This window comes from Heteronotia binoei, chromosome 2 (assembly GCF_032191835.1).
Source record: "Heteronotia binoei isolate CCM8104 ecotype False Entrance Well chromosome 2, APGP_CSIRO_Hbin_v1, whole genome shotgun sequence".
NCBI classification, from domain to species: Eukaryota; Metazoa; Chordata; class Lepidosauria; order Squamata; family Gekkonidae; genus Heteronotia; species Heteronotia binoei.
This window is the reverse complement of record NC_083224.1, coordinates 176,753,480-176,774,480: the sequence shown is the minus strand read 5'-3', so window position 1 is coordinate 176,774,480 and position 21,001 is coordinate 176,753,480. Positions and strand designations below refer to the sequence as shown.

The following is a 21,001-nucleotide window of genomic DNA, read 5'->3' as shown; positions in this document are numbered from 1 at the left end:
ATCAGTTTCATTGGGTACCCTCAAGCTCTAGTATTTAAGGGGAGGGAGTTTGCTGTATCTGCTTTTTCCACTTTATGCATTATTTCATAAACTTCTGTCATATCCCCCCCTTCGCCATCTCTTTTCCAAACTAAAAAGCCTTCATAGGAAAGGCGCTGCATCCCCTTGATAGCAGCAAAACTCCATCTTATTCATGAATAGCCTAAGTCTCGAGAAACTCAACAAACTTGTAGGGTCGCAGCAAAAATACATCTGTAAATTAAACATGAAAGAAATAGAGAAATCTTCCTCTTTGGAAAGAACTGTGTTTTGCAATCCAATGTGAGTACATTCTCTGCATGCACCTGCTTACAAAACACCATTTGCCAGGCTATGGTATCTTGTTGTTGCTGTGGTTGGTAAAGCTGTCCTTTACATGCATGTACTTTACAAATTGCTGTGGACTGCAGTAAGAGAGCCGTCTGCTGGTGCAGCTGGGGAGCTGCAGTTTGCTCTCAGGGTTTTCTTGGATTTGGAAAGCAGAATCATGAGTCAGGCCAGCCTTTAAGAATCCTCAGAAGCTCTGAAGCCCATTCCCTGTTGGGTGGGTGTATTTTAAAAATCATGGCCCTGGCAAGCTTGTTGTGATTTCCCCAGAGAATCCCTTTGCACAGAACTCCCCGTATCACAGGGCAGATGACATCAATCAAAAGAGGTGGGCGGCACAGGCTGGCAGTGGCCGTGTATGGCTTTGGGGGCTATCCAGCCAGTGGAAGGGAGCTGGGACCATGGGGGGGGGGGGTCCTTGGTGAAGCAAAATATAGATCCAATGAATGGTGCTGCCTTCTGCCCTTTGCTTGGGTCAAGACGAGGAAAGGCACTCCCAGCTTCTCTGGTCTTAAGAAATGAGGCTAGTGCAGACAAAATGGCTGAGCCTTTCTTGAAGATACAAAGCTTATCCAAGCATTTTGCTCACTGTATCTGGCAGAGGCTCTCTCCAGGGCCTCAGGCAGACAGAGTTCTTTCCTAATGCCCAATAACTTTTTGCTGTGGATGCTGCTGGGGATTGAGCATAGGACTTTCTTTGTGGAACTCGTGAGCACCCCACAGTCTCTATGCATGCCTATGCCACCTTTGATCGTAGTAATCATCACTCTCCAGCTTTGGAGGCAGAGAAAACTATTTCTAACTCAAGATGCCAAGGACTAAATCTGGGACTTTCTTGATGTAAAACACAGACTGTGTTACTCAATTTCAACCCTTCCCTTGAGTGGGAGACCTACCCATCTCATGGTGATCCCTATTAAAGGGTGCTGGAGGAGAGAAGATCAAATGGAGGATGTTGTGAGCTTCAACGGAGGTGTAGGTGTGAATGAAATAAGAAAACTAATACAAGGAGCGCATTCATGGTTCAGAAGCTTTAGCTGACCTTGACCTGTTGTGTTCACTGAAGTTGTTTTATCATAATTCTTTCCTGAGTGGCAACTGTTGCATGTAAAAAGAGACCATACTCAGCAACAGGATATGGGTCAGATACAAAATGAGACTTTTAAGGCCCTAAGTTGCTTGGAGTAAGGCCCCTTCTGTTCCTCTGCAAGCTTGTCTTTGCAACTATGCTGTATGTCCAACGGTGGAAATTGCTGTTGAGTTGCAACGGACTTTGGCCACCCTGGTGGGTTTTCAAGACCGTTGACTGCCTCTGCAACCCTGGATTTCCTTGGTAGTCTCCCATTCAAGTACATACCTGGGCCAACCTTGCTTAGCTTCTGCATTCTGATGAGATTGGGCTATCCAGGTCAGGGTGTGCTGTATCTGCCCTTGTGAGAGTGATACTGACAATGGACAGGGCCATCTCCGGGTTGGTACCCTCCCCACATCCAGTCTTCTGAGATTTAGATGCCAGGTTAATTTGCCCAGGCCCGTTAGTTTGCCCAGGCCCAATGATTTGTTTGGTTGTGTGTGTGTGCTTTCTCATTCTATGCGTATGTGTTTCTCTTCTGGATTTTGTGTTAGTAACTTCTATTGTGGTGACTACTGCTTAGACCTGCTGTTATTGTAACACTATTTTGGGATGTTATCACTGTGGCATTTTATGGAGTCTCCTCTGGCTATTCATTAGGTACTTGCTGTACCAGGTGTAAGAGCCCCGTGGCGCTGAGTGTTAAAGCTGCAAAACTGCAGGCCTTAGCTCTGCTCACGACCTGAATTCGATCCCCGGTGGAAACTGGGTTTTCAGGTAGCTGGCTTGAGGTTGACTCAGTCTTCCATCCTTCCGAGGTCGGTAAAATGAGTCCCCAGCTTGCTGGGGGGAAAGCGTAGATGACTGGGGAAGGCAATGGCAAACCACCCCATAAAAAGTCTGCCGTGAAAACGTGGAAGCAACATCACCCCAAAGTCGGAAACGACTGGTGCTTGCACAGGGGACCTTTCCTTTCCTACCAAGTGTATAGAGATTTCTGCTGGTTTATTAATTGCAATTGTGTTGGTTGTTTTTATAAGAGTGTGTGTTTTTGTTGATTTAACTGTGTATGTTACTGACAGCCATGTCCTGAACCAGTGTGCTTAAAATATCTTAAGTGGATAAAGCGGACCCATCACATTCAGCATCCTGCTTCCCACAGGTGCTAATCAGATGCTTCTGGGAAGCCCTCAACAAGGCATGAAAATGATAATGACCTCCTCTTGTTTTTCCACTAGACTCTGGGATGCAGAGGGAAACTGTCTCTGAACATGGAGGGTCTACTATCATAAATACTGCTGCACCCATCCTCCAAGAATGTGCCCAATTGCCCATTTAATGCCACCTAAGCCTATAACTGTTGCCCCACTGTGCGGCAGCAGATTCTAGAGGTTTAATATCTGATTTATTGTCAATTGAATGTGTTGATTTCTTGTAAACTGAAGCTGTTTCTTTTGTTTCTGTTTTAGGAAAGAAAGCATCAGTTGCCGGAGGGAAAGCAGATCTCCACATTCTTTGCCATCTACCTAACAGGTAAGCCTGGATAAATGGTAGATTACTACTCCCCCCCCCCCCTCACACCTCAGGGTGAGGCAGTGCCTCCAGCAGCTCCTGAGACGGGTGACTCCTGGGGTAACTGGTTCTCTGGGCATTCTGCCTCTTGGATAGCAAGATCCTAGAGGAAGCTGACTGGCAGTGTGAAAGGCATCAGAAGGTGGGTTTGTATGTTTGTGTGGAAGGATTCTTAGAAAAAACAGCCTTGAGGGGACTACAGACTTCCTGTGAAGATGGAAGGGTAAGTGGAACCTGACTGCAGGCTACAAAGGTGGATGTTACAATGCAGAACCTTTTCCCTTTGAAATCTGGTGTGGGAGGACTGTTCCCTTGTTTAAATATCCTGATGTAAAGACCTCTGGCAAAAGCAAGAAGACCAGTGCTGCACCTGCAGAGGAACTAGTTCTAGCACTCAGGTGTGGGGTACATGAGGATCGCAATGATGGCATTTGGTGCATATTTCCTGGTTGCTGAATATGGTCCCTCCTCTGTAACAGGAGAGATTTTACTCACCTGCTGTAGCTCACAACACCATGTTTCTGTGAATGGTCTGCAATCACTGGGTCACGATAGGTTGTCTGTTTTACACAGGTTCTTCTTTTTGGTATTCATTAAGAGAATTTCCATGTCAGACCATCCTGTTGAATAAGTTTGGCGTTTCCAATTAATTGTTAAATCTTTTGCTTCTTGTCTGTATCTCTTCCCCCCTTATCCTTTGTATTGATTATTCCCCCCTTCCTTATCCTGTATATTGATTGTTTTGTAAATGTACTTGGTGGAACCTACAAAACCCCAAACTTCTCCAAATGGTGCAGGGGAACCACCTTGGAAAGGCTGTGCTCACTGCATATCTTCATGCATCCTCCTGAAGAGGTGGAGGAGAATTTCTTGTTTTAATGTAGGGAGGGGTTGAATTCTAGCAGGAGCTCTTTTGTTAGGCCACACACCCCTGATGTAGCCAATCCTCCAAGAGCTTAAAGGTGTCAAGCGCGCCTTTAAGCTCTTGGATCAATTCTGGATCACATTTTACTATGTAGAGAGCATGTCATCAGCTCTCCAGCTCTCCCCCATTATTTACAACCCAGAGGGTGCATAGTGAAAACATCCACCCCTGAGATGCTTATACTATAGGCTGACCGTTGGTACCTCAAAGCCTCCTCCCCGGTTTCACACAGACAACCCTTATCTCTTCACAGAGAAGTGTGAGAAAGTTTTGATGTTTTCAGTAGCCTAAAATTCCTTAGTAATAAAATAGATAGTTGCTTGGTAACCTCTGAACCCGTGACTCAAGTATGCATCTGTAATATAACCTTTGATGATATCCTATATAGCAACTGTGTAACTGTTGGTCCTCCATTACTCCCAAGGTTTGTCCTTGGTAAAGCTCCTGAGTTTCTTACAATAAACCTATCTTTTGATTCAAAACAAAAGGACTCTGTTATTGGGAAATACCGGCGCTTGACATTTTGGGAGTAATCCCACCTGGGGATTTAATCGAAGTGGAAACTTTCTACTGTGATGGTGGCGAGAGCTCCAGATAACAGAGAGGCCTCCGACAACCCAGAACTGCCGTTTGGCGAGGATCTAGGACCCGACACAGTCCCGAGGCAACCTCCGTGGCACATACTCGATGCCAGGAGACTGGCTGGGAGAGGGTCCCCGCTGCACATATAGCGACTATTCATAACCCCAAAGGATTGGGGCCCAAGAAGGTCCACTGGTCTGATGAATGAAGCACCCGCACGGAGGGAAACGATCTTAGCACTGCCCCCCTACGCACACGGATGGGGGACGATAGCAATCAAGGCATATCCGAGGCAAGTGGGGGTGACGGTCGAGAAGACCGGGGTACCAATTCGATCCCAGACAAGAAAGAGGAGGAACAAGATCCTGACCCATGGGACTTCCTCCAAATGATGAGGTTTGAAATGGTGGAGATGGCCAGAACTCTCAGGGAGGAAATGCGAGCGAACAACGCCTTCATGACTCAAGAAGTGAGGAGGCAGCTTGACCGGGTACTGCAACCACCAGCTCCGGGGGGGGGGGGTGAGCCAACAACCCCAACCTCAACAGCCCCCCAACCTCAACTGCAGCAACCACCGCCACCACCGCAGCAACCCCAATTGCTGCTGCTGCAGCTGCCGAAGCCAGTAGATTACGGTAGGGGCCGAGAGTTGGATGCCACCTTTGACGGGGACCCCGAAGAGGTGGAATACTTTTCGATACAAGCTAACAGCTTCATGTACTACTGGGGGCACATATTCCCTGATGAGTTCAGCCTAGTGAATTACTTAGAATCCAAACTGAAAGGGGCCGCCAAGAGATGGTCTGTGAGCCTCTATGAAACTCGAAGTCCGAAACTAGATACAGTGACAGCGTTCCTGCGGGCACTACTGACACAATACGAAGACCCCTTACAAGAGACCCGAGCGCTGACGACCCTGCGGGATCTACAACAGGGAGCCAAGGTGGTAAGAGAGTATGCAGCGGAGTTTTGGGCCAACGCTGCCAAAGTACAGGGCTGGAGTGAGCAGATGAAAATTGAGCAATTCCAGAGAGGCCTGAATGCCAGCGTGCTGGATCGAGCCCTCCAACAAGCTCGCCCTACCTCGCTGGTGGGGTGGGTGCAACTTGCGGGGGAAGTAGAAACCAACACGAAGAGAGTGGTTCTCCAGCACCAACAGCAGCAAGGGAGTAAGGGGGAACGTGAGTCTCGGCCGGGGGGCAAAGACGGAAGGGCGGAAGACAGGCCAGTCCGGGGGGGGGGCATCCAAACCACCCACCCCCCAGCGCTGCTTTCGATGTGGAGATCCTAACCACATAGCTGCAAACTACCCTGAGAGGCCTCGAGGCCCCCCCCCCACTCCGAAGACCAGCGCACCCAAAGCGAAGAAGGCGGAGGGATGAGCGAAGGAGTCAGCGAAGGGCAGCTCAGCAGCTGCAACCCCACGGGAAGAAGAGATCATCGTCATCGACGAATTGGGAGAAGAATTCTGGGAAGAAGAGCCGGCGGGAAACGGGAGCAACCTGCACTGAGCGGTGCCGAGCAGCAGGTCGTGGAACTAACAGCGCCACTGAGAGTTAGAATTACAGGGACTTTGTTTTTCATCCCACTGACTTTACTGATCCCTAACCTTAAACATTTTATACATGCCCGAGCGTTACTAGATTCTGGGTGCACCAGAGACATAATCACACCCAAACTAGTAGAGGCTCTCAGACTCCCTATGAGTCCCTTGCAGCATCCCATCCAATTTGAGCAGATGGATGGAACGGTGATGAAGGGGGAGCCCTGCACAGAACAAACCCAAGGGGTGCTGGTGGGGATAGAAGACCACTAGGACACGGAGATTTTTGTTATGGCCCCCTCCTCATCTTTTGACATCATTTTGGGAGTGGGGTGGCTGGCAAAACATTAGCCCAACATCAGATGGGGAGACCAAATCATAGACTTTAGAGATGTGGTGTGCGAGCCCCTCAAATGGAACGAGGGGTGGGGCCCCAAACGTCCCCTCCTAAATGAGAAACTACGCCTCACCATAGAGGAAGTGAGATCGATCCCAAAGGAATATCGCAACTTAAAACAAGTGTTTAGTGAAGAAGAGGCTAATGAGCTGCCCCCCCCCACCCCCATCGGGACAGTGACTGTGCCATAGAATTAATACTGGGGCAGAGCCTCCCCAGAGCAAAAATATACTCCATGGAGCAGAGCTCCGCAAGTTTTTTGGTGTCCAAAAAGCTATTTTGGTGTCCAAGTGCGTACCCCATACTCCTCATAAAAAAACTATTAAGCACTGTTTCAGAGGGAAAGATTTTTACCAAGCTGGATCTACGGGATGCCTACTTCCGGGTGCGCATAAAAGAGGGGGATGAATGGAAAACGGCGTTTAACATGCCGATGGGACAGTTTGAATACTTAGTCATGCCATTTGGATTACAGAGGGCCCCCGGGGTCTTCAGGAACTTCATAAATGAAGTACTGCGGAAGTATTTGTACCGTGGGAATAGTTGTGTACCTGGATGATATAATTATTTCTTTAAAAGACCTCCCCTTCACATGAGATTAGTGAGGAAAGTATTGGCAACCCTCTATGAGAATCAACTGTATCTGAAACTATCCAAGTGTGAGTACCATAAGATGGAATTGGACTACCTGGGCTACAGAGTGTCGGGGAAGGGATTGGCGATGGACCCAACCAAAATACAAGCCGTGCTGGATTGGGAACCCCCCGAGGACACATAGACCGTTCCAATCCTTCATCGGATTTGCAAATTTTCATCGTAATTTTATACAGGGGTTCGCCCACACAATGCTCCCTCTGACGGACCTTCTTAAAATGAAAGGGAAAGGTCTTGAGGCCAAACGACCAGGAGCCAAATTGAAATGGACATAAAGTTGCCAAGAGGCGTTCACTAAATTAAAGAGACTGTTCACCAGTGAACCAATCCTGATTCACCCCAATGAATTAAAACCCTTTGTGGTTCACTGTGACGCCAACGATGTTGCTGTGGGGGCAATTCTAATGCAACCAGTTGGGGGGGGGGCGGTCCCTAAAGCCCTGCGCTTACATCTCCAAGAAATTTTCCAAAGACCAAAGGAACTGGTCGGTGTGGGACAAAGAGGCATTTGCTGTAACCTTCGCATTAAAGACATGGAGATTCTGGCTCGAAGGAGCGAGGGTCCTGTTTGAGATATGGACAGACCATAAAAATTTGGAGGCCCTAACAGGACATCGAAAACTGACTGAGAAATCCGGTGGGCAGGGTTCTTCGCCAAATTCGATTTCAAGCTAAAACACGTACAGGGGTCTAAGAACTTTTTAGCGGATGCTCTATCATGCCTTCCCCAGCACAACTGCCAAAGGGAGGAAGTGATAGATTCGTTAATCTCCCCCAGCCACTTGTGGGGAGCTATGACCACCCACTCATAGGCAAAGCTCAAAGAGACCGAAGAGCAATGGGGAGAGAAGCTGAGTAAAGAGGTAGAAAGAGTAAAGAGGAAGGAGTAAAGAGGTAGGAAGGAGATGCAAAACCGGAGGGTATGAAAAGAGGGGAGGGAGGCTTTTGGTACAAGGTCAGTAAACTTTACGTACCAGAGAGCCTCAGAAAAGAAGTACTGCAATCCTGCCATGACAACAAGATAGCTGGGCATTTTGGGTATGTCAAAACCCTGCACCTAGTGAATAGACAGTTTTGGTGGCCTTTTATGGAAAGGGACATATCCGAGTATGTGGCCTCCTGCCCCATTTGTCTGATGGCAAAACGGTGAGGGGAAAACCGCCGGGATTATCACAACCCCTAGAGACAGCAGCCCGACCCTGGTCGGTGGTGTCACTGGACTTTATCATGGAGCTCCCTCCTTCCCAGGGAAAAACTGTAATTCTGGTAGTAGTGGATACCTTTTCTAAACAAGTGCACTTTATCCCATGCTCCCAAATACTGACGACTAAGAAACTAGCCCAATTATTCTTTCAACACGTGGTAAAATTACATTCCTTCCCAGATAAATTGATTAGTGACAGAGGAGTACAATTTGTTGCCAACTTCTGGCGGGAGTTCTGTAAATTAACCGGTATTGAGCAGGGACTGAGCTCCGCTTATCACCCTCAGACGGACAGACTGAGAGGGTGAACGCATTGCTGGAACAATATTTAAGGTGCTTTGTGAACTATCAGCAGTCGAATTGGGCAGAATTGCTCCCTTTTGTGGAATATGGTTATAATAACAGCATGCATAGCTCCACCAAATCTTCCCCTTTCCTGGTGGTGAATGGCTATGAAGGGAAGCCCTTTCCCCAATTGCCAGGAGGACTGACAGCAGAAAGCCCATCCACCTTTGAGCAATAGTGGGGGAAACTGGGAAAAACCTGGAGCAACATCCAGGAAAACTTGGAACTGGCCAAAGAGACATACAAAAAGTATTATGATAAGCATCACTCACCTGCCTGGGATTTTAAAGTGATACATTGTTTCTATCCACCAAGAATTTGCCATTACCATAAACGTCTAAAAAACTGGCCTACAAGTTCTTGGGACTGTTCCATATAAAATGTGTAATCAGTAAAGTGACTGTAGAACTAGAATTGCCAAAATTGTTTAGTAAGATACACCCAATCTTTCATTGCAGCTTACTTCAAAAAGACCCTGGAGCAACACCCTGGCACCCTAGACCAGGGGTGGGGAACAGTGGCTCTCTAGATGTTTTTTGCCTACAACTCCCATCAGCCCCAGCCAGCATTACCAATGGCTGGGGCTGATGGGAGTTGTAGGCAAAAAACATCTGGAGAGCCACTGTTCCCCACCCCTGCCCTAGACCAAAAGCTCCGGATCCTATCCCTGTGGGAGATCAGAATCACCATGAAGTAAAAGAAATCTTAGATGCTAAACTGAAGTGGGGTATGTTATACTTTCTCATTAGGTGGAAACATTTTTCAGTGGCCCACGACGAATGGGTAATAAATTCAAATGTGAGGGCTCCAGTATTAATAAAACAATTCTATGCTAAATATGCTTCAAAGCCCAGAAGGGGGGCTTAGGGGGGGCATTATGTCAAGCACGTTCAATTCTGGATCACATTTTACTATGTAGAGATCATGTCATCAGCTCTCCAGCTCTCCCCCATTATTTACAACCCAGAGGGCGTGTAGCAAAAACATCTGGCCCTGGAATGTTTATACTATAGGCTGGCCGTTGGTACCTCAAAGCTGCCTTCTCCCGTTTCACACAGACAACCCTTATCTCTTCACAGAGAAGTGTGAGAAGATTTTGATGTTTTCAGTAGCCTTAGATTCCTTAGTAATAAAATAGATAGTTGCTTAGTAACCTCTGAACTCGTGACTCAAGTATGCATCTGTAATGTAACCTTTGATGATATCCTATATAGCAACTGTGTAACTGTTGGTCCTCCATTACTCCAAAGGCTTGTCCTTGGTAAAGCTCCTGAGTTTCTTACAATAAACCTATCTTTTGATTCAAAACAAAAGGACTCTGTTATTGGGAAATATCGACGCTTGACAAAAGGTAAAGGTAGTCCTCTGTGCAAGCACCAGTTGTTTTTGACTCTGGGGTGATGTTGCTTTCACAGCGTTTTCACTGCAGACTTTTTACGGGATGGTTTGCCATTGCCTTCCCCAGTTATCTACACTTTCCCCCCAGCAAGCTGGGTACTCATTTTACTGACCTTGGAAGGATGGAAGGCTGAGTCAACCTGGAGCCGGCTGCCTAAACCAGCTTTCACTGGAATCGAACTCAGGTCGTGAGCAGAGGGCTCCATCTGCAGTACTGCAGCTTTACCACTCTGTGCCATGGGGCTCTTCTTTCAAGAGCTTACAAGGCTCTTTTTGTCAGCTCTTGGAGGATTGGCTGCATCAGGGGTGTGTGGCCTAATATGCAAAGGAACTCCTGCTAGACTTCCACCCCTGAATGTAGGCTGTTAAGGCTCTTCAAATGGATGACCTCTCTCCATGTGATGAATAAAACAAAACGAAATACAAATAAAAGCAAATTACTACCCTGCAGCTCCTGGTTTTCTTTTTGTTTGCTTCGTCTGCAAGCTGAGGTGCGTTTTTCATTGTCTCTTGATTTTTTTCTCTTGCAATCATATGCTTTATATCGAAGGACTAAGTTTCCTTGGATGGACTTCCTTCTTAGTAAATTTGATCTGTTCAGTTTGATGTAGTGGTTAAGAGCAGCAGTCTTAATCTAGAGAACTGGGTTTGATTCCCCCCTCCACATGAAGCCAGTTGCGTGACCTTGAGTCAGTTCAGCCACAGTTCTCTCAGAGCTCTCTCAGCCTCACCTACCTCACGGGTGTCTGTTGTAGGGAGAGGAAGGGAAAAGGAGATTGTAAGCTGCTCTGAGACTAAGTGAAGAGCAGGGTGTAAATCCAACTCTTTTTTTTTGCCATCAAGTGACAGCTGATTTATGGCAATCCCTGGTGAAGTTTGAAGGCAAGAGACGTTCAGACTTGGTTTGCCATTGCCTGCCTCCATGTAGTGACCCTGGTACTCCTTGGTGGTCTCTCATCCAAATAATGACCAAAGCTGACCCTGCTTAGCTTCTGGTAAGATTGGGCTATCCAGGTCAGGGCAAAATGTGGTTAAGATTTCATTATTAAAGTTTCCTTCCCCCCCAATGATTTCTAACCTGACGAGAGTGGCTCTCAAACTGGCACCCAAGTCTAAATCCAAGTAGGGCTGTCTGCTGTCGAGTTCCAGCCTCACATTTTAGGAACTGTTCATGCAGCTGATGAATTTAAGGTTTTTTCTTTAATTCAGATGGCAGTGTCAGACCCGGAGGTTAGGAGCATTGAATCAGCTTGCTGAGTACCAGGTAATTCTTGAGTCTGACCTTGGACTGGCTGACCATTACTTGCATTCTGTTGCATTTGTTTATGAGCAAAGCTGAGTGACTGTAGTTCTGTAACACACAGTGCCTGGTATGCATGCAGAAGATTCCTGGTTCAGTCCTTATCATCTGCAACTAAACGGTATCTAATTAAAGGTCTGCCAGTTAGACCGCTGCCAGTTAGAGCAAACTGTACTGGGCTTGGAGGTCCAAAATTCTACCTGTATAAGGCAGCTTCATTTCTTTGAAGTGCTCTCAAACCACGATTTTGGGGTGCTGGGCAAGCCAGGTTGAAGCCATGCAAGCCGCATCCCTTGTCTGTAGCACTGATGGAAATGAAATGCAAAGCACAATTCTTAACTTGCATCTTAAATGTTCATATTTTGGTACTGGTCTTCTGACTCATAAGATTTCCAGTTAGAGGTAAGCAAGACGTCTGCTAGCATCTCAACCCTTTCTAAAGCCTGTAATGTGTTTATGGTGTGACTTTTCTCTCTCCGCTCCTCCAGACTCCCAAGAGAGCTATAGCTGGTTGCTGTATCATGTGGTCTCGAAAACAGCCTTGATGTGAAATCTTGAGTATTAACAAGGAGGGGAGTGAGAATTTTGAGCGCCTCTGACTGCAGTGAGTTTCTCATGGGTGGAAGCCATCACCCGTTCTGGCTGTCAGATGTAAACATGGCATTTGTAGACTGGACCTTGCTTTGTACATGAACCAACCTTTCATTTAAAATGAAAAAAATTCTGGGTGAGCTAACATTAAGTCTGGTCTCTTGTGAGAATAATTTACCCGGAAGATAATTTTGGAGGGCAGCCATGTTGGTCTGCAGTACAACAACTAGAACTGAAGTTCGGTAGCACCTTTGAGAACCAACAAGTATGATCTGTCGAGTCTCAAAGCTCATGACAAAGGGAGCTTTTGACTCTTGAAAGCTTAGGTCCCCCACATCCTGTTGCCATTTGTGGAGAATCCCCCCCTCCCAGCTGAGTTTTAAAACTGTGGGCTTTTTCTCTCTCTGGAAGTGGCAGGGAGCCAGTTGAATTGCCTGCTAGATTACATACATACATACGCTAATGGCCAGGGCATTTTTTTGTAGCAGGAACTCCTTTGCGTATTAGGCTACCCCCCCCCCCCCCCATGTAGCCAATCCTCCAAAAGCTTACAGGGCTCTTCTTACTGCAAGCTCTTGGAGGATTGGCTACATCAGGGGGGGTGTAGCCTAATATGCAAATGAATTCTTGCTACAAAAAAAGCCCTGCTAATGGCCCCGGTAGGAAACCCAACTAAGGAATGTGGTGCTAGTCCAGGTGTTTCCTGGAGATGCTCCAGAGTGCCTCCCAGGAGGGCTCCCAAGATGCATCTGCAACCTGGGTGGACCTGGTCAAGGGGGTGGAGGGAGTGATATGAAGTGGATGGAGACAGGTGGTTAAGAAAACTTCCGCACAAGGGGAATTAGGTCTCTTCTTCCTTGGGGTGCTTGGCTGTGGAGGATATTGTGCTCTGGTCTATAAGCAAGCAGCCGTCTGTTTCTAAACATGTGGTCTCCCAAGTAATGGGACATAGATAGGAACCTTGTAACTTTTCAAGATTAGTAATGCCTGCCCTATTTTAACATCAGTTAGGGTATGTCTAGAACAGGGAAAGGGGATTGTGTTCATGACCAATTTTCTTTTGCAATCCATTTGCCAATGTAGTGCTGTGCTTAAGGTTGATTCTTAGTCTCTGTACCACCTAGATCCTTCAGTGTCTTGGACACGCTAGTATAAGAGGGGCTCCCAGTTGGGAGGAAAGCAGTCTGTGTGCACCTGGCTATTTCTCCAGGGAAGCCCACCATGGTAACCAAGCTCTGGGGAACAGAGGATATGGAGGCAGGGCCTCAGGTTGGGAAGGGGGAGCTAGGAGCCATGTCCCTCCTAGCAGGAACCCCCCTGCCCCAAATAAAGGCATGTAATGGCAATGAGTTACCCTAGTGGAAGAAAGAAGTACACCCCCCCCCCCCCCCGGAACTGGCAGTGCCAAGGAGGGGCTGGGGAGAGCAGGGTCTACAAGTCAAAGTAGGCCTGTTTCATTACAGTCTTGAAGGTGTTACTGGACATGAATCTAAGAGGTCAACCAGGAAGATGACTACTCCCCTTCATTCTGCTTATGTGTGCGTTAAGTGCTGTCAAATAGCTTCCAGCTTACGGCAAGGCAACCCTACGAATTTATGACCTCCAAAATGCTCTAGCATAAATAGCCTTGCTCATGTCTTGCAAACTGCTTCCTCTATGAAGTCTTATCATTCTGCTTGTTGTTGTCCAGTCACACAGTCGAGTCCGACTCTTTGCGACCCCATGGGCAAAGTCACGCCAGGCCCTCCTGTCTTCCACCATCCTCCAAAGTCTGCTCAAATTTGTGTTAGTTACATCAGTAACGCTGCCCAGCCATCTCATCTTTTGCCATCCCCTTCTTCTTTTGCCTTCTGTCTTTCCTAGCATCAGGGTCTTCTCCAGTGAGTGCTCCCTTCTCATTTGGTGGCCAAGTAATCATTCTGCTTTCTAGCCCCAGTTTTCCCAGAAACTCATGCAGTGCGTAAATGTTTCATATGAGTTCTTAGACAATATACTGGGGACATTCAAGGCATATCTTGAAGGCAGACAAGCTGCTTGCTGAGTACAGGCAAGCTATAGTGCTTTTCAGCAAGCACACATTATCTTTCCTTATTTCACAAAGTCCATTCTGCTTCATCCTCTTTCTAGGTTGTGGCTGTGCTTTGCACTCCTTCCCCTTTGCAAAGGCTAAACTCTGCTGGATGTTCTGTCCCTCGCAGACCTGATGCAATTTCATGTCGGTTTCTCAGCGACAGGATCTTGCACCATGAAGGAGCACTAAAAAGAGAACATTGAGGTGACATACCTTGTCGATGACGGCGCCTGGTGATTTTGTCAAAGAGACGATTCCTGGGTTTCGTCTTCTCCTAAACTTCATTGATTTTCTGATCATTGGGAAGGTGACTAAACCTTAGGCTGAGTTAATGCTGAGGACAGCTGAGCTACATAGGTTGAGCTCATTCTGAGGACATCCGATTATAAATGCTCTGTGAGGAAACAAGTCCTCTGCGAGGAAACAAATGCTCTTCAGGGAAACCAGTGCTCGCTTGCTCAGATGTAGGCTGTTTTAATGAGGAAATCGATTAATATATGGGTCTCGGGTGTCTGCTTCCAGAACTCTAGTGAAAGTTAAGTGAACAATGTGCCACAAGAGGGCAGCATGTATCCACATATGGTTTTGTCTAAATGCAGCTGACCTACTGGACACTCCCCCCAATAATGAACTTCGTTAGGTTTGTAGCCGGTACATGGAAATGCTAGAAGTGGTAATGAAGAAGTTATTCTATTTTTCGTTTCTTTTCTCTCTCCCCCCCTTAAGTCACACAGATTTCTCAAGGCAAGAAATGTTCAGAGGTGGTTTGCCATTGCCTGCATGGTGCCCCAGGCAGACTTGCCACCCGCTGCCCCCCTCCGCGGGCAGACTCCGGAATACCCGGGAAGGGACGGTGGAGCACCATGCTTCCCCGGGCTCTTTAAAGCCCTCCCCCTTGCCAATCAGCTGATTGGTGGATAAAACACTGCGGCCCCCTCCCTCCCCCCCACGGTCACAGGAGTGCCGCTAGAATTGCCCCTACCTGCTTAAACGTGGCCCAGGCCTCTTTGCGCTAAACGAAGCTTCGCTCCTCCCTCACTTCCGCAGAAGGGGCGGAGGGAGGGTGGCAGCATTTTGCCCGCGGGAGGGGGGGGAGGGAGGAGGCAGCATGGTGAGGGCAGCAGCGGCAGGTAAACTAGGCATTGTCTTGGGTGCAGAGGGGGGGAGAGCCCAATTCGGCGCACCCACCCTCCTGGCGCCCTAGACAATTGCCTAGTTTGCCTAGTGGGTGAGCCGGCCCTACTGCCTCTGCATAGCAACCCTAGACTCCCTTGGTGGTCTCCCAACCAAATACTGACCAGGGTTGACTCTACTTAGCTTTTGAGATCTGATGCGATTGGCTATCCTGGGCCATCTAGGACAGGGAGAAAGATAAGCCTATTTATTAGTATTATTTTGAATTCAGTCGTCTTTACAATCCAGGTCAGGGCATTTTCATTTTAGGGACAAGGAATAAAGCATCCCACTGTGAAGATATCAATTAGGGGAGCTTTGAGTTGAAATCCTGTATAACCCTGGACCACCTGGATAATCGTGATCTTACTGTGACTCACGATTCACTGCTTCTCACCCTGGAACTATGATGCTAGGACCAGTGAAACTGGTTGGCTGTAGATTTAGGGCATGCAAAATGATGTCCTTTGCACAATGATCAGTAAGTACATTTATAGAATCTGCTCCTACAAGTGGAAATGGCGGGTATTTTAGATGGCGTCAAAGGGGGATTAGATGTTATTTTATCACAGAATATGCTTTCTGCTTTTCTGCCCAATCTGGTGGCTAATCAAGGCAGCTAACAATTAAAAGCAGAATGTTATGGAACATTATAAAACAATGACAAAACCAATTGAAAACAAAAAAAAGATAGGTAGGTAGGTAGGTAGATAGGTAGGTAGGTAGGTAGATAGATAAATTTATTGTCATTGTTCTCAACAAAAAGAGAGCAACGAAATGAGGTGCTCTTCCACAAACATACCAACACATCAAACACACATATTCATAAACTATTTAAATACATCTAAAACCATTTAAACCATTAAAACCATTTAAATACATCTAAAACAGATAATCATTCATAAAACCATTAAAACCATTTAAACCATTTAAATACATCTAAAACAAATAATCATTCATAACCCTGCATTTAACCTAACCACAGCACTTGGATAGAAACTGTCCTTAAATCTGTTTGTCCTAGCCTTCAACACTCTATATCGTCTACCTGGCGGTAAGATCTCAAATAGCAAATGGCCCAGATGTGAAGGGTCCCTTAGGATCATTTGTATCTTCCTTTTACATCCCATATTATACAGATCCACCAATGAGGGGAGAGAACATCCACAAATCTTTTGTGCTCTTCTCGTCACTCTTTGGAGCACCCTTCTCTCTGCTTCCGTGCAGCTCCCAAACCACACGCAGAGGCAATAAGATAAAATGCTCTCAATGGAACTACGATAAAAGGCAACCAGCAGACTCCCTGACAGTTGTAGTGATCTTAAGAGTCTTAAGTAGTATAGTCGTTGCTGGGCCTATGCAGATGATACAACGTTGGTAGGGCTCATCTCTGAGAATGATGAGTCTGCGTATAGGAGGGAAGTTCAACAGCTGTCCCTTTGGTGTAAAGCAAATAATCTTATTTTTAATATAAATAAGACGAAGGAAATTATAGTGGATTACAGGAAGAGTAGTTTGGACATCCAGCCGTTGTTTATTGATGGTGTTATGGTAGAACAGGTGACAGAATGGAAGTTTCTGGGAATTACCATGAAACAGGATCTAACAAAAAAAAGTGTATGAAAGCACAGATCTGTCAATTAGAAGAGGGGGCAAAAAAGGAGATGGAAGGGAATTCCCCACACATCTGGGTCCCCTAGTCATTTCCAAGGAGAATGGACCTTCATGGTAAGTACCAATGTGCTGTTTTTATTCAGCAGCTCAGTGTCAAGGCAAGCAAGAGAAGAGAGACCATGAAGCACTGTATACATTTATTGCAACTTTTCTTATTGGGTCTCTTTGTATGACAAGGCAAGCCAGCAAGCATTTTGTGTGCTTTGGGATCCACCTGTCCTTGCACACCACATATCTCACACAGTGACTGGAGAGGATTCGTCTCTGAGGTCTCAGTTTGAGGTTCATAAATGGACTGGCAGCTTGCTGTTAATTTGCAGTTCATCCCCCTTCCCACCTCTTTGGCAGCAGCAAAACCATGTACGTTTTGTAAACCTGCCTAATGATTTTTCCTGTCCTGTACTTCTAATGAGCGTGAGCCACTTGCTAATAGAACATTGTTCTTGCCTGCAAGGCAGGGTTTGTAGCAACAGTTCCCTTTCCTCATTGCTCGCTGCAGAGGGACGAGGGTTTAAAATTAGTACTGGGTGTCATATGGCACCTGCCATGCAGCCAATATCCCATGATCCTTTGGAAAGAAATCTTGGCAGGCAGTCTGCATATATGGAGAATACGGTAGCTTGTGCTGTTCCTTGACTCTCTGAATTATCTGTGTGTGTTCACAACTCAGGTTCTTTTCTCACCTTCTCCTTTACTATCAGTTCTCAGACACATTGTCGTGCTGTCACAATGTGATAGGGGTGGGGGGCTGGCAGAACATGGCATACGAACATGTGAAGCTGCCTTATGCAGAGTCAGGCCTTTGGCCCATTGAGCTCAGTAAGATCTTTTTTTTTTTTTTGGCTCTCACAACAACCCCTTGCAGTAGGTAATGCTGAGACAATGCAAATGGCTCAGTATCACCCAACAAAATTCCTTGCAACTTGGGCAGCTGCTAAATGAAATCTTATGAATTGCGAGATGCCAGAAATTGAACCTAGAATCGTCAGCAAGCAAAGCAGGCACTCCACCACTGAAGACAAGGCTCTCTGGCCAGGGGCAGGAAAACAACTGTCGATGTCAACCCTCCCTTTCATAATAACAAGTAGATGTAGATACCAAGTCAAACCATTGATCCACCAAGACCATTATTGGTCAAAGACAGATCTTTCCTAGTACCAGATGACCTTGAACTGGAGGCTGTGCAAAACAGAAACTAAGCCGTGGCCCTTCCACTGCATTTTTTGTAAATTTTCAACAACCCTGTGTATGGATGCCAGACTCCAGGTGCGACCTGGGGATCCCCCAGAATTACAGTTCATCTCCAGACTACAGAGATCACCCTGGAGAAAATGGATGCTTTGGAGGGTGGGCTCTGTGGCATTGTACCCCACTGAGTTCCCTGTCCTCCCTAGGCTCTATCCCCAAATCTCCAGGAGTTTCCCAACCTGGATCCGGCAACCTGGACCACCTCCATCCCCTGCCAGTGCCTGGGGAGGAGGGGGGGGGAGAATGGCAACCCTACTTGTAAATTAGGTCAGTATTATAATCCTCCGCATATTGCAGATTATTTGGAGGGGGGGGACTGAATGTGTGTGGCTTGTCCTAAGGCCACCTGGGTAAGTTTTTATAGTGGAGGTGAGATCTGAACCAAGGACTTCCCAGTTGTTAGCTCAGTCTTTCTCTTTTTTTCGTTAGTGTGCTTGCATACACAGTCAGAACAAGGAAGACAGAGGGGTTTTGTGGGGCTGCATCTGAGTGTGATTGTTTTAGAAGCAGCAGCCTTTGGGAGCTAGTGGCAGGGCCTCTTTCAGAGCTGTGGTGGAAGGGGGCCAAATAGAATACCAAGCAGTGCACAGCTGGACTCCTGTGGCACAAGTGACATGGCTAAAGTGTTGGATTCAGATCTGGGAGCCTCCAGGATCAAATCCTCACTCTGCCATGGAACCTTGCTGGGTGACAGTGAGCCATTTGCATTGTCTCAGTATTACTTACTGCTTGGAGTGGCTATGAGAATAAAATGGAGAAGAGGATGATATAAACCACTGGGTATAAAGGAGGGGTATAAAGGAAGTGAATAAGACCTTAAGAGAAGTCATGTTGGATCAGGCCAGTGGCCCATCCAGTCCAACACTCTGTGTCACACAGTGGCCAAAAACCAGGTGGTCCATCAGTGGGGCCAGGACACTAGAAGCCCTCCCACTGTTGTCCCTCCCCCCCAAGCACCAAGAACACAGAGCATCATTGCCCCAGACAGAGAGTTCCATCTATACCCTGTGACTAATAGCCACTGATGGACCTCTGCTCCATATGTTTATCCAGTCGCCTCTTGAAACTGTCCATGCTTGTAGTTGCCACCACCTCCTGTGGCAGTGAATTCCATGTGTTAATCACCCTTTTATCTGTTCAAACCTGACTGTTCAGCAATTTAATTGAGTGTCCACAAGTTCTAACATTGTGAGAAAGGGAGAAAAGTACTTCTTTCTCTGCCTTCTCCATCCCATGCATAATCTTGTAAACCTCTATCATGTCACCCCTCAGTCGACGTTTCTCCAAGCCAATGAGCCCCAAGCATTTTAACCTTTCTTCATAGGGAAAGTGTTCCGACCCTTTAATCATTCTAGTTGCCCTTTTTTGCACTTTTCCCAGTGCTCCCTTTTCACTCATTTTCAAGTGGACAAAATAAATAAATGGAGCTGAACTCAGCTGCAGCTTTAGACTTGAGAACCTGCCTTGTTCACAAGAGGTCCTAAAGCCTTCCCACCCAGAGGATGGCCCCAGGCCCCTGCTCCTAGGTGCTTCCCATGCCTGACTCGTTACTCCTCTGCTTCCCCTTCTGCCTGTTAAATCACCATGAGGTAAGCTCTGCTGACTGGGTCCTGGGTGGACCCATGACCTCATAGCCCAGAAGACAGCAGCCAGCTGAGCCTCACTGACACACAACCTGGAGCAAGCCCGCCCTGTGTAACTGCAGGCAGCAGGTCATGTGCCAGAGCCTGCCTCGATTCCAGCTAATTAGACCTTTTTCTGTAATAAGTCCTTTGTAGGAACAGCACGCAGCCACATTCCTAGAGGATGAGCATGCGCTTGCTTGTGTTGCACCTGCTCCAGTGCAACGGAATCCCACTGGGAAAGGCATACCGAGGTGTCTGGGATGAGGGGCTTCCTTGGGAGGGCTGCAGCTGCTTTGCGTATTTAGTGCAGCGATCTGAATGCCCACCAGAGCGCAGCTGCCACACACATGCACATCGTAGCATGAAACGTCTCGGTTGTGTCACTAACCCCAGGCTACTGAGTGGCCCCATGGAACCTAGGCTATGGGCTTGAATGCCATTAAGGCTTTTTTGTAGCAGGAACTCCTTTGCATATTAGGCTACACCCCCCTGATGTAACCAATCCTCCAAGAGCTTACAGGGCCTACTGTAAGCTCTTGGGGGTTTGGTTACATCGGGGGTGGAGCTTAATATGCAGAGGAGTCTGCTAGAAAAAAGCCCCGAATGTCAGTTAATTTCCATTGTTTGCAAAGGGCTCTTGCTGGTGAAAAAATAGACTTGTGAAATGGTGCCTCATACTTCTCTGCACTTTCTTTTCCTGCAAACACTTCCATGCAGCAGAAGTCAAAACCAGTTGTCTTCTGTGTCTCTGGGTTTTGCTTGTGCAACTTCTATGTAATCTGGCTTTTAAAAATATATGCATATAGCACAAGGAAGGAGCAAGGACAGTGAAGGCCCAGAATGGGCACAGCCCGACCGCATAAACCATTATACGTGACCTGAGTTGAAACAGGCCGTGCTGTCTCTGTGGTGGCTTTTTATTCCGCAGAAATGTTCCCCTGCCAACCGAGCAGTGGGTTCTGAACTCTCTGCTCCCTGAGAAGCAAGATGCTTTGCGTCAGCAGGCAACAATCCGTTGTCGCTTACCAGGAAGATGGGATGACCTTGCTCTCCCGGTTGCCTGCATTTTGGAACAACCTCCCTGCCCTGCACCTCCTTGTTTATCCCTGGATGGAACCCAAGACCAGTTTCTGCAGAAAGGTCAATGGCATGGTTAAGGAAACCGCTGTTGATTTCTGAGCAGAGGGGGTGGGAGTGTGCCAGTTGAGCTCTGGAGAAGGGTCCACTCTCCTCTTACATGGCTATGTAGGTTTTCTTGTGT

At 47.1% G+C, this 21,001-nt stretch overlaps 1 protein-coding gene across 1 annotated transcript in view; it reads left to right on the top strand.

Moving 5' to 3' along the window:
- GNG7 (G protein subunit gamma 7) overlaps window positions 1-21,001 on the top strand; it is a 145,097-nt gene that overhangs the window by 28,947 nt on the left and 95,149 nt on the right. The window contains exon 2 of the mRNA XM_060232523.1: window positions 2,908-2,971. The gene's annotated coding sequence lies outside the window, so the exon portion shown is untranslated. The remainder of the gene's footprint in view (window positions 1-2,907; window positions 2,972-21,001) is intronic.